At 32.0% G+C, this 15230-nt stretch overlaps 1 long non-coding RNA gene across 1 annotated transcript; it reads right to left on the reverse strand.

Moving 5' to 3' along the window:
* Positions 1 to 291: 291 nt before the first annotated feature.
* On the reverse strand, positions 292 to 1651 carry LOC139492530 (uncharacterized). The gene is made up of 2 exons (XR_011656881.1): positions 1514 to 1651; positions 292 to 522 (listed from the first exon to the last, which is right to left on the reverse strand). It is a non-coding gene; the product is annotated as an uncharacterized lncRNA (long non-coding RNA).
* Between the last annotated feature and the right edge of the window lie 13579 nt (positions 1652 to 15230).

The following is a 15230-nucleotide window of genomic DNA, read 5'->3' on the forward strand; positions in this document are numbered from 1 at the left end:
TACCTTGACCAAAAACTTTAACCTGAACGGACGGACGCACAGACGAATGGAGCCACAGACCAGAAAACATAATGCCCCTCTACTATCGTAGGTGGGGCATAAAAAGAAAGAGTTCAGATGATCAAGTTCTTTGAAGAAAGAGAAAGGGAAAACCAATAGCACTGCTATATCATCTCAGAAATTATATAAATTATAATTTACCATTAGTATTACAAGACTATGAAGGATGCATTCACATCTCTTCTGTTATGGAGACGTTTGACAAATTCTGTACATAAAAAAACAAGTTCCTTTTGTGACATAACTTTATTCATATAGATTATTTCTCCTACATATCTTTATATATTGCTTTCTTTAGTTCAAATTGGAATCTCAGATAAGCATCTGGTACTTTAAAACCTCTCCTCTCTGTTCCATGACTCTGGTCGACATGTGTACTTCATAATAACTACCGACTGTCAAATGTATAGCAGAACGTACATAACTTCTTGATAAAACTGCCGTCTATCTCCCTTTTCGACACTGCAAAAAAAAAAAATCGAACAGGCAATTAAAGAGGGGGTTGCAACCACATGTTCCCCGTACAAACGGATCGGAATTCAATTCTCATTCTGTAAACAAATATTGTAGGATTGTTAAGGTATTTTGGTGTTAAAAGCCCCTCCCCCTTTTTTGTAATATACACCACAAAAAAACCATTTAGTTAGGATAAAGAACTAATAAACGATAGTCCTATAATGTAAGGCTTCAGAGTTTCAAATATTTAAGATTCAACATGTTTTATATCGGATTGTTTTTTACTATCAATGTTGAACCGTTAATTTTTATCGTATTTTTTTTAACTACCAATGTTGAACCGTTGATAGTTAATAACAAAAATTCGATAAAAAATGTTGAATGTAAATGATATGAACCTCCGGTCTTATATTAAAGGACAATATATAACACTTCTGAGGTTCATATCATTTACATTCAACGGTTTTATCGGAATTTTTTTTACTATGAACCGTTCAACATCAATAGTAAAAAAAAATCCGATATAAAAACGTTGAATATAAGTGATATGAACCTCCGAAGTTTATATAATAGCATTACGGTAAATAGAATAATTGAAATTCAGTTAATTTAGCGTGGGAGGCTATTTTAATCCACTTTCTGAGTGTGTATTTTATAATGTTACAATGTAACAAACCTATCAAACACACCGTGAAAAATAACATTATCTCCCCTAGATATGCTTAACAACAAGACACAAAAAACTACTACCTTTTTTTGCTCTATATCACATAATTATGAAAACACATTACATAGATAGGGAATATTGTGCTTGTGTACACGTTTGAATGTGTAGGTGGCACACTCAGATCGATCGTCTCTAGATTTTTTTTTTAAATTCGTCCCGGCCTTTCCGGGTTCACGTAGCAACACGTTTCTTTCCTTTTCAGCTATTTCTGATTATCAATTAATCCAAAACATGCATTTAGCACAAAGCAACAACTATTAAACAACTCACCTATACCAATGGTGATCGTCTAATTCCTAGCTGATTCCTTTAATCGTACCTTTTTTGACGACACCCATCGTTGTAGCGTCTACCATTGGAGGTAGCGAAATTACATGATTTGACAGGAGAGCGAAATAAACAAGGGGAGCAATTTTATCGAACTGCATTCCGGACTGCTCGTACACACACTACAAACATTATCATCCACGTTCGCATAGATAACATTTGTTAACAAATACATAATTTTTACTGATCTTGAAATGAAAATATTTTACGTTTTATTTACCGTTATAAATTTGATAACCATTTCAATGAAAAATATGTGTGAACAGAGTGTGTATATTATTTTGTAAAGTCATTGTATATTTCTCGATTTGAGGAGAAATGGTGTGAATTTTACCTTGCAGCAATTAATCCTTAGGTGTTCACAGGTGTGAATTCAAGCGTACACAGCTGTGAATGTTGTCATTTCGAATGGATTTACAGAAAGGGTATAGCGAGTTGAATACACCGATGACAATAGAGAAACAATAATTTAATTGTATAAATGTATTGAAAATAAATTTCGGAAGTGTATGCATTACAACATTAAAATGGAACAATTTCCGATTACATTCTACGCAATTAGCATAAAATCAAAATATTAAGTTTAAGAACAGTACTTTTAACCTGAAACATTGAATGTTGCATTTTCAAAATAAAAATTATTGCACATCTGTTTTACTTTTTCGGAATTCTTTAACTTGTATATAAATCTGGCGAGTTTAAATGCTAAGAGTTGCAAATCTTTCGCAATTCAAAATTTTTTAATTGAAAAAAATACAACAGTGCAACATGCAGGATTTTTTAAATTTTTTTTTAACATTTGGTTCTTACTTATTTAAATTCATCTGACAATCACTAACTAAATTATTTGTGAAAAGAATGCCAATTATCGGTTATTTAATTAATGGATATACATATGTTATAAATCTAATCTAATACATTATTTTGTTTGAGGATTTTTTTTTCACGTTTTTTTTTATATATTCTATGCATGATAATTGTGTTCAATGCTGAACAGGACTGCGATCAATAATCCAAATTAGTAGTACAGTAGTTGCAATAAAAGGAATATCTTAGTAATGTAAAACTGATATTGACGATTTTATATAGAAAATTTCGTCCCAACCTCGTTCTTCTTAAAGCAATCTTTACTTGTATACTTGTAAGTTTCCTGACGTATAAGTGCCATTGAGGATGAGCTCCAGAGTTCCTTTCTACCAGACAAAGCAGACTAGTAGCGTTTCGTTAATTTGATTGTTGGGACAGATGAGGTCAACCACTTGTATACAGATAAACAGAATTACCATATAAGCTTATGTTGTCAACACTATCAGAGAAGAGTTCCCATCGTCGAATGGGGTACATGAAGGCTTCCAAGAATGTACAAGTGACATGTCTGACTCCAAACAGTTAGTAAACGAACTTAACAGTGACCTATATATAGACATCGACCACTAATTGTTCTTGATATTTGAAACTGCATGCATATATACGTTTTTGAGAGTGATTATTTATCTAATGTCTGACGAAAACTAAATGCCTGCATGGTTATATCTTGCCATACGTTCGTTTTGGTTTGGTGAGTGTTCTCTCAAAATAGTAATTCAAATCTTTTTTGTGAGATGTAAATTCATACCAATACCGAATTTCGTCTATATATTTCACAAGTATATACCACGGAGAAGCTCTGAAGGTATATACTACTCCCATTTTGTTTGGGTGTTAAAACATCGATGTTTACAGCAATATTTAATGCATAAAATGATGATGGTAGAAAGAAATATGAGCGTCATGTGGCAAATATTCCACGATGCCGGACCATGAGTTGTCAATCTGTGTTCCAATACAACCATATTGAGTAGCTAGTATTAAAGGGTTCTTATGTCGTTTGACTCCGACACATATCTTTTACTTTAAGATGTATGAAAGGTTCTCTCTCTATATATGTATATATCTAAAATGTAACAATAATCAAACGTATATAGGCAATTACTAAACGGGTATGAATTTTTTTTATACAGTTTACACAATCCTTAATAAAGAAACACAGCAACATTACGATATAACAAATGGAAAACTTAATTATATTTAAGTTATAACCATGCTATGCAGACATAAAGTAAGTGCACGTGAATATCAATTAGAAACACGATGTGTGATTTTGTATAACTAAAAATATCAAAGCAAGCAATAACTTTGTCATGCAAACATTTGTTGTCCAATGTGCTTTTCTTTATATCTCCGCTCCATTGCAATAACTATTTCCCTTTTTCGTCGATGATTCTCTATATTTTTTCTTAATATTAATACAATGACCAATTATCGTGTCATCCTAATCCTTATAAAGATAGGGACATTAGACATAGGTAAACTATGGTGGCCGGATGCGGCCATTTACCCTTTTCGTGTTTTCGCGTTTTCTCCTCTCACTTTTCCAACGTGAAATTGAGAAAACGAGAAATCGAGAAATTAAGAAATCGGGAAATCAGGAAATCGGGAAATTGAGAAGTCGAGAAATCGGGAATTGTGGGAAATCTGGAATTCGAGAAAGCGAAAACGCGAAATCGAGAAATTCATTTTGCGTTTTCGCGTCTTCGATTTCGTGTTTTCTCGTTTTAGATTTCTCGATTTCTCGATTTCCCTATTTCTCGATTTCCCTATTTCTCGATTTTTCGATTTCTCGATTTCCCGATTTCTCGATTTCCCTATTTCTCGATTTCTCGATTTCTCAATTTCTCGATTTCTCGATTTCCCGATTTTTCGATTTCCCTATTTCTCGATTTCCCTATTTCTCGATTTCCCGATTTCCCGATTTCTCAATTTCTCGATTTCGCTTTCTCGATTTCGCGTTGGAAAAGTAGGAGGAGAAAACGCGAAAACATGAATAGGTGAAATGGCCGCATCCGGCTACCATAGTAAACGGTCAGACATAGAAGGGATTCTCTTATCTTCAATAAATCAATATTGATAGTGACTATAAGTGTTGCATTACTTTATATCTGCATCTTTGTCAGCCGAAAAAAGCTTATATTTGCATGAAGATTTTTTTTCTCGCAAAAAGGGTCCACTATCATGACAAAACAGTATATATTTGTCTAAAATTTCAAAGATCATGTTTATAAATTTTTTAAACTTTTTATCATACACAAATATGTGGTTCAATAAATGTTACCTGTGCACACCGGGTACATCAATAAAGAGACTATGCATGAACCTGTATTGTTTAATTGTGTAATACGAATTTTAGTCGACAGGATGTCACTGGAATACACAGGGAAATGTATCGAATATACGTCCTTGGAATACCTAACTGAATTTGTCACTCTGAATTTCATGAATGTAAAGTACCGAATTAGACTATTTACTGGATTTGTTATCACATAGGCAACACGACGGGTGCCATATGTGGAGCATGATCTGCTTACCATTCCGGAGCACTTGAGATCACCCCTAGTTTTTGGTGGGGTTCGTGTTGGTTATTCTTTGGTTTTCTATGTTGTGTCATGTGTGCTGTTAACGTTGTTTGTCTGTTTGTCTTTTTCATTTTTGGCCATGGCGTTGTCAGTTTGTTTTGGATTTGTGAGTTTGACTGTCCCTTTGGTATCTTTCGTCCCTCTTTTACATCTAACAATAATTCTGACATACCTTTTGTCAATTCGGGAGGAAGCCATTATATATATTTAATAAGATAACGAAATAAAATTTAAAAACAAAACAAAAGCTATACATTTTTCACCGAATATACCAGATAGGGTCACACATTTTACTGTAAAGTGTCTTTATAAATGACCGTTCTGAATTGATTCCGGATCAGTTTGATATCATTTGAAGATTAGTTAAAAAAAACAACACTTTTAATAATTAAATTGAAACGTCCGATATTTCGATATTAACATTTCTATAACCTGCCAGTGGGAATACTATATTACATTTGTATATCAACATATTATGTCCAAGCTAAAGTTCTTCCTAACTTCGCTCCTTGTCAATAGCCGATGAATAACATAATTTAAAAATGTTACTTATATTAGTATAACTTTATTAATTTGAAAAATTACCTTGTCTATATACGGAACTATTCTTGAAATAAAACAATGTACTTTAACTAAAAGAGGGACGAAAGATACCAAAGGGACAGTCAAACTCATAAATCTTAAACAAACTGAAAAGAGGCATACTAATGAATCTTTTGTATATCATTGATTGTTACAAGAACACTGCATTTGTCTTTCTTATAATTGAAACTTTTCTTCCTCATCAAATCTATATATTTTTTTAATCAACGAGATCTTATCATATAAGGGATTTGATAACTATAGCTATCAGCACTGCTAGGTTATTTTGTTATTTAAAGAATATTATTACCAATCTCCCCCGAAAGAAGGTTGTTCAAAATGGTCTTCACACACCAACTAAAGCTAGTTTTAGATGAAACTTTTTGCTATTAGTTTAAGGTTGCACAACCATGTCTTTCTTTTTTTGGGGGATCGGGAAAACTATGTACACTTTTGTCACAACCATGTTTGACAGAACAACCCTACACATGACAAGACATTTTTACACTGTGTGACGTCTACGGCAATACCCGATTGATTGATGATAACGCACGGTCGGTAAATCCCCGATTTTGTTTGTTCTTTTTGGTCTATAGATATCACCATAAGTCACGTGACTTTTTATATCCGACATGCCGACAAGATGGCGATTTCCAAGAACTTATAATTAATTTCAAAAATCGATTTTGCTCTCTTTACATAAAGATTAAAACTTTTTTTTGATGAACATGTGGTTTTTTATGCTTCAAGAACAAAATATCATTTTTTTTCATTTTTTTGCGGAGTTTTCCTTAAAGTATTGAAATTATTGCAGTGTTTGCAAATGAACTATACATCACCAATTTGATAATATATTCTAGGTCTTGCGTTTCCTATCATCATTTCCTTGTTAGAGTGTTGCTTCTTACAAGCTAACTGTCGAACCAATGGTTTCATGAGATAAAGTTAAACCCATCTCTTCCAGAGTTTTAAGGATGGAATCATGAGTTGTTTACGAAACGCGCGTGAGGCCGAAATATTTAATACTTAATTTCAATCCTAGAATGTATATACATTCAAATTTCTCTATGGTTGTCCACAAGCCCGCATTTTTCTTCGTTAATGACGTCGCTGGATTATGGTCTTATAAAAGTAAATAAGCATGAGTTGAACATGAATTGATTACGTTCCGGCATGCGTGAGATTTTGTTTGGTTTGTATTTCTAAGTTAAAGGGAAACTTCGCAAAAAAATCAAAAATTGATATTATGTTCATTCAGTATAAAAATGCTCAAATTCATAGTTATTAAAGTTTTATTCCGCTAGATAAGCGATCACCATCGGTTTTAAATTTAGAGTATCAATTCTCTGCGTTCGGCCATTTTGTCTTCTTTCCCCGATTAATAACAACGATATGTTTATAAACCACAAAGGAACAAAACTACAGTAACCGATGTAGTCGTAATTGCGTGTCGACATCTTGTCAATCGTACGGTTGTTTTATCCGACTAACTAACTTGATACGGAAAATATTCTTATTTTTTTTAAATTACCATGGTCTGTTGTTTTTAAACTGTTGATATTGGAATTAGGCAAAAAGTCAAAGTTGAAATCATAAATAAGTGTTCCGTGAAAATTGTTTTCGAAAATCTAATTTGTTCATAATTCTTTAAAGTAATAAACTTTTTTCAAATAAATTCTGATCTTCCCTCATCTGATCACCAGCATGGCTAAAGGTATTACTTCCAAAGGTATTGTGAGGGGTGTGAGGTGACACGTCCAGGTATTCAAGCGATTTCCTGTCGGGCTTGCAAGTTCATGCATCGTTTCACCTCTGCAGGTATTGATCAGTGTACACGGCGGATAACTTATAACTTTCCATTTTGAACTATCAGATGTATAATATACAACTCTGTCTTACTTGTCATTACTAAACTCATACGCTTGTTTACAAATAACATTTCTGGTGTAAAGAATATTATTCATAAAAAAATAAATAATACCCAAAAAATAAGATTTGATGAAATTAAAATCTATTTAAATATTTTTTCCAAGGGTGAATTTGGGGAAATGTAAATAATATATACTCATTGTCAATAGTGAAGGACAGATTGGAACATACCAGAAATATTGATTTTAAAAAATGTACGCACTTGTCGACGATTCGTTTATACGACTGGGTAGAAAGTTACGGAACTATAGCGCAATTTAAAATATATACATGTATACATTGAACATAAGAAAAAAACATATCTTTTGAATAAATTGGGGTAAAAGTTTTGTAAATAGACTAGTCCACGTATGCCAACAGTATGTAATCATCGAATGTCGATAGACTATTGTATACCAGAAGAAGAAGAAGAAGAAGAAGAAGAGAACCAATTTGATTTAAATACAGGTCAATGTATAATTTGCTTTGGTTCATCGAAGTTGTGGACATAGTAAAATCACAGATTTATATTTCAATAAGATTGTTCTCGAACAAAGGAAGGAATTCGTCATCACAATTGTTATATATGCCACTGGACGAACACTAATTATACCCAAGGGATGTGAATATTTTGCTGGGAAACTATTGAGTATCAAAGTTTCAAATTAATTTCGGGATTTATTTTCTTTCTTGGTATTCAAGGGAAATATGACATTAAATTGGTTCTGTCTTTTTTTTTTAAACATCTTTAAAAAGATGTGTGTCTAAGGTGGACGCCACAAGAACCCTGTAATACTAGTACGAGAGTATAGCATGTAAACATTCCTTCTCAATAATATGGTTGTATTGGAAATCTTTTCATACAGATTGACAACTCATGGTCCGATATGCATGTAATATTTGCCACATGACGCCCATAGTTCTTTCTACCATCATCATCTTATTCTTTGATATTGCTGTAAACATCGATGGTTCACACCCAAACAAAATGGGAGTAATGTACCTTCAGAGCTTCCCTACATCTTCAAATAACGATTTTGAGTAATCACCTTACAAACCAATATAAACGTATGGCAAGATATAACCATGAAGGAATTTAGTTTTTGTCAGACGCAAGAACTCATCACTATCATAAACGTATACGTATATATGCATGCAGTTTCAAATATCAAGAACAAGCGGTCGATGTCGATAGTCCGTTTTCTAACTTCAGAGTTAGACATGTCACTTGTTCATTCTTGGAAGCCTTTATATTCCCCGTCCAACGATGGGAACTGTTTCTGGTTGTGTTGACTATAAATGCTTGTATGGTAATTCTGTCGTTTATCTGTACAAGTGGTTGCATTTCCTCTCCTTTCCCAACAAACAAACTAACAAAACGCTACTAGTCTGCTTTCTCTAGAGCTCATCCTCAATGGCGCTTATACGTCAGGAAACTTACATGTATACTAATAATGATTGTTTCAAGAACAACAATGTATGGACGAACTATTCTAAATTCGTCAATATCAGTTATGCATGACTAAAATATAAGTTTCATTACAACTACTTTATTACTTATTTGGATTAATGACGGCTATCATGTTCAACATTGCACAAATATTATCATAGAATCTAAAAAAAAAAATGTACAAAAATCCTCAAAAAAAATAATGCCTTAGCTTAGATCATTGGTATTCTTTTCACAAAAAGTTCGTGTAAATGATTGTCAAATGAATTTAATTATGTAAGAATGAAATGTTAAAAAGAAACTAAAAAAAATCATGCATGTTGTATGTTGTATTTTTTTTCAATTAAAAACTTTAAAATTGCGATAGTTTTATGAGCATTAAACACAGCCAGATTTGAATACAAGTTAAGAAATTCCGATAAAGTCAATGATATCAAACAGATGTGCAATGGTATATCAAATTGGGAAATATTGCATTTAGTTTTTATTAAAGATTAAAACTACTATTTTTTACTTCATATTTGAATCTTTACGCCAATTACCGCTAAGAAAGTAATCCAAAATTGTTTCCTTTTATTTTTATACACTTTCGGAATTATGAATCTGAATTTTATTTTCAATTAATTTACACAATTTAATTATTGTATCTTTATTCTCATCGTGTATTAAATCTTAGTGTATTAAATACAGCATACTCTTTCTAAACCTTTCTGTTTATCCTTTCCAAATAACAACATTCATACCTGTGTACGCTTGAACTCACACCTGCGGCTAAATAGCTACAAGGTAAACGAATTGACCTCAAGCCCAGAAATATACAGTGACCTTTACAAAATAATATACACACTCTGCTCACACATTAGTTGCATTGAAATGATTATCAAAACAATAACGGTAAATAGAACTGAAATATTTTCAGTTCAATATCAGTAAAAATGTTCAATAAACATTTTATGAAAAAAATCTCAACAATAATTAATGAAATTTATTCGAAAACATTTACTAGAGACAATTCTATAGGAGTTTAATTCAATGAATACAAAACGGTATATGCATATTCATTTTCGTTCATTCTTATATTGTGGTAAATAACTACGACCATTCGTCAGCTGTGCGCTTTTAATTACGTATATTGTCGATAAGCTATAACAGTTAAACAGATTTTATTTTTTCCCAGAATTCAACAAATCGGGCTAAAACGTCACGACCCACTCGAGAATTTAACCAAAAAAGTTATAAATACTTGATTTTCTCCGTTATTAGAAGGAATATAAATTTAAAACTTTGCAAATGTGTTTTTTATGTTAAGATGAACATAATTAGATGATAAGTAAAAAATCGCGGAATTTCCCTTTAAGTTCTTTATGAAGTGTTTTGTTGACTTGTTTTTGTGTTTCGTTATCTTTACAATAACATTTACAGTTAGTATTCGACTTGTGAGTTTTGAATGTCCCCGTGGTACCTTCGGCTTCTTTTTTCTTAATGTAATAAGTTGGATCACATCAACAAGTAAAGACCAGTATGGATACATGTCTTTAGTCCTGGCCATAGCCATCTTAGATCTGTAGTAAGGTTCATTAATTTTGTTCAGGCTATGTCCTTGTTTTTTTTAATTTCAAAGTTACGTCATGTTCTAAGGATCACCACGGAATTAAAAAGAGATATAGCGATTCTGTAATAAACATTCACTACGACTTAAAGGTGAATGTTTTTTTGTTTTAAATATAAGAAAAAATATTTGCACAGGAACATATAAATATTAAGTTATACACATGTTTTGCATAATATAATATATAAGCAGAATATATACCCATATTAGGTACACACAGCTGAAATAGTTTGGTGCATTGCAGAATATGATTGCAAGACAAAGGCTCCTTGGATAGAGAATGCATATTTTAACTTCTATATACATGTATATTGTGTTTGTTGTTTATTGTTTTATTATGATGATAAAAGAGTTCAGTTATATGTGAATGTTTATATACTTGTAGTGCAATAGCTTGGATTTATAAATCAATGCTACTCTAATGATTAAAAATAGTGTTATCAAAAGTGAGTTTTGATATTTTGTGGTTATCTATACTCGTGTGGTTGAAAGCTATAAATATTGCCAATCCTTCAATCCCCTCCCTCCGTAACACGCATATAGTCACTGAAATTCCTTTGCTTGGAGATTGAAAAGCGTGATCGCGTTAACAGACCGCGAAATCAATAAAAATCCATCAGATAAAGTTGTTGGAAAATTACATAAGATCTTTGGAGTGTTCCAAGTTAAATGTACGTGAGTACCTTTATCATTTCGTCGTTTTCACTACTTGAATCGAATCAATTTCTAAAGGGAAACTTCATACTATGTACGACTTATGAGAAGACTTTTAATTCCCTATTGTCAATTTTCCTTTCAAAGACGGCTGTTTTTCTTTGGCTCCATCCTTAGAACAGTATATCTAACAATATATATGTTCCTGCGCCACTACACGGTGCTTATATATCCAAACTCGTTTGTTATGTCCGTGTGTACCAGGATTATAATTTAATACGCCAGACGCGCGTTTAATCTACATAAGACTCACCAGTGACGCTCAGATCAAAATAGTTATAAAGCCAAACAAGTACAAAGTTGAAGAGCATTGAGGAATCAAAATTCCAAAATGCTCTTCCAAATACGGCTAAGGTAATCTATTCCTGAGATAAGAACTTCCTTATTTTTTCGTAAAATTCAAAGTTTTGTTACAGGAAATTTATAAAAATGACCATATAATTGATATTCATGTCAACACCGAAGTGCTAACTACTGGGCTAGTGATACCCTCGGGAACGAAATGTCGACCAGCAGTGGCATCGATCCAGTGGTGTAAATAGTTATCAAAGGTACCAAGATAATAATTTAATACGTGAGACGCACTTTTCGTCTACATAATCTTGACTCATCAGTGACGCTGAGATTAAATTAGTTATACAGCCAAACAAGTACAAAGTTGAAGAGCACTGAGGATCCAAATTTCCCCAAAATTGTGTCAAATACGGCTATGGTAATGTATTACTTAACATATTACTAAATTTCTTTCACACAATTTGATTATTGAATTTCGCTGAACCTGTAGAAAACTTATTAAATTTTACTGTAATAGTGTACAAAAGCGTGGAAATAACTATGTGAACCGTGTAAACTGACTTATTGTAAATGTTATCTTTGCAATGTTGTAATAAGATCTTTAAACATTGTTTACATTGGCACAAATATGGATTTTCGCATCATCATATTAAAACATAACAATATTGATGGCTTAATCACACGTGTTACAGATTCTGCATGAAAATACACGATGATTAAAATTAATTTTCAGATCATCCGACATTTTTAAAAATCCCGAAAAAGTCACTTTTTTAAATCGATGTTGGACGGCATTTCCTCTAAAATTAAACTCTTTAAAGTAGAATATTTCGCCAGATATATATTAAAATATACTACATCGATTTGCAAAGTTTGCCTTTTATTTATTTTAATTTAAATTGCATTTTTTACGATTCTCCAGGGACGGAATTTAATAAAATATTTAACTGTCAGGACCAACATTGTTTGTAGAAATATGTTTGAATATCAAGGATTGATTTGCAAAAGTTAGAAAACGGGTCAGATTAATGAGAAAATTTAACTTTATTACAGCAAATATGCAATTTAAATTGGAAAAATAATTCAAAATGGCAAGTCACAAAATTCACGTGATGTCTTAAACAGCTGAATATGCATATCAATTGATAATTCATAGTGTGTATTACTATGTTGTAATGTTACACTTATATTTCAGGTTAGGGTGAAGGTTGGTGCTTTAAAAAAGTTAAATCCCGCTGCCTTTGTTTGCAACTGTCTTAAGTCAGGAACCTGTTGTTTAGTGATTGTCGTTTGTTGTTGTTCATGAGTGTTATTATTTTATATAGACGTTGGTTTTCTTTATTGAATTGTTTTAGTTAGTGCGTTTACCTCAGTTTTAGTTTTTAACCCCGATTTGTTTTCTCTCAAACGAATTTTTGTATTCGTACAGTGGTATATCACTGTTGCCTTTATTTACACTAAAGTCTTGTAATTTTGGGCCTTTATAGCTTGCTGTTTGGTGTGAGCGAGACTCCGTGTTGAAGGCAGTACTTTGACTTATAATTGTTTACTTTTTACTCACTGTGACTTGTAAGGAGAGCTGACTCATTGGCACTAATACCACATCTTCTTATTTTTATTAGTTTAAGATTTTTTGGGACAATTGTGAACAGATAGCATGATAATGTTCGCTCCCTGTGCTAAAATTTCATCTTCAACTTGAAAAAAAAATCATTGAACTGTCTTTTCAAAACAGAGGAACATTGATATTTAAAAATGATTTGTTTTCATTCGTTTCTATACGAAGATAACACAAAGGAAGGATAATGAAACAAGTTTTCAAAACCAGTATCAATATAATCAGTATTGATTTTTAAAATGCATTAACACTTAAAGATTGCCAGTGATTGAAAAACCCGATTTTTTAAACGACAATAGTCAAAATTTTTAACTTTGAAATATAAGATAAAACCAGGTCAAAGACCTGTAGATAAATTTCGAAAAATAATCAATTGTTACTTATAAGTATCAAAATTGTTTAAATCAATTTCAACACACAGGAAAACATTGAATTATTTTTCAATTTACGAGAAAAGAGTTTATTCCTGGTAAAGAGGAAACACTCGCCTCGTGGAAGGCGGAAATAACAATTGAAACTTAATCTTAAAAATCATTGAACAGTCTTTTCAAAACGTTGGAAAACTGATATTTATAAATGAAGTTTGTCCATTCATTTCTACAGGGAGACTACACATACAAAAAATTATGAAACAGGGTTTTAAAACAAGCATCAATATTATAAGTATTGATTTTCAAAATGCAATCACTTTTAAGGGTTAATTGAAACACTTAAAGACAATGAGTTAGAGTTTTTAAATTTGAAATAAACATGAAGACCAGGTCAAAAACCTTTATGTAAATTTCAAACGACAATTAATCATAATTACTTACAAGTTAATTATAACCCTGCAAAAGTTACCCTTTATCGTTTTATACACACAGGAAAAGAGTGAATCATTTCAGAAGGCTCCTTTTCGACAATGGTCGAGGTAGGCGTAAACCAAACTTTCAGCTAAATGGTTCACAATTCTTAGAAAGGAGTATGTTCAGTAAGGTCCTAAAATGGCCCCCTTTTTTAACGTAAATTTCAAATTCGGATGTATTGACCAATATCACAATAAATTAAAGCTAATATAGTGACTAGATAGGAAATAAGCTATTTTGTTGAAAACTTTACGTTTCTACGTTACATTATGACGTCACAAGTTGCACTCGTATTGATTTTTCACGAAAAAATCAATGAAAATAGGTAAATTTCAATAGATTATTGGACAGAAAACATAGAGCGCATACGTCGACAACAAAGATCTTTTAAAATAATGTTTGTGAAGACATTTCACATGTCTTATTTGAATATTAAGTTTGTCGACGCCTGCGCTCTATGTTTCCTGGTCCTTAATTTGGTTGAAATCCAGCTCATTTTGTCAAATTTCACCAAAATCCCTTATCTTGACCTTTTTGGGATGTAAAAATCAACGTCTTAGACTTAAACTTTGACAAAAGCAGTTCTGTTTAACTTTCTCACATGTATTTAAGGCAACTTAACACCTTTATTGGCTTGTAACTATGAACTTTATAATTGGGGCCAAATATGGCCCTTACCGAACTTACTCCTTTCTCATGATGCTTGAGTTTTTAAAAGATAATATATTAGTGAATGAAATTTAAAAAAGAAATAAATGATTGCATGCAATTTGTATGAAAAGAGTTAGTTCCTGGTCAAGCGGAAACATCGACTTGTGGGAACATGTTAGGAGGCGGAAATAAAATTAAAACTTAACCTTTCATCTGAAACACAGTAACTATTTTTTTTCCAATTAAATGTTCATTGGAGATACTGTCATTTGGGGATCCGACATTAGAAATAGTCTGCAGCAGCGGAATATGTAAGTATATTTCATTACTTTTAGCTCTGTTGTATTTTTGTAAAACATGAGAGTAAATGATCATATCTGAGGCCCCTCATAGGGGGGTCCTAGTAATCACATAATCACCAATTTTTTGCCAATATAATCACATAATCATTAAATATTTGCTTATCTTTAGTAATCAAATAATCATAAACTAAAAATACAGTCCTAGGTAATCAAATAATCATGAAATATTTGGCTT

This window comes from Mytilus edulis, chromosome 10 (genome assembly GCF_963676685.1).
Source record: "Mytilus edulis chromosome 10, xbMytEdul2.2, whole genome shotgun sequence".
In the NCBI taxonomy this organism is placed as follows: domain Eukaryota; kingdom Metazoa; phylum Mollusca; class Bivalvia; order Mytilida; family Mytilidae; genus Mytilus; species Mytilus edulis.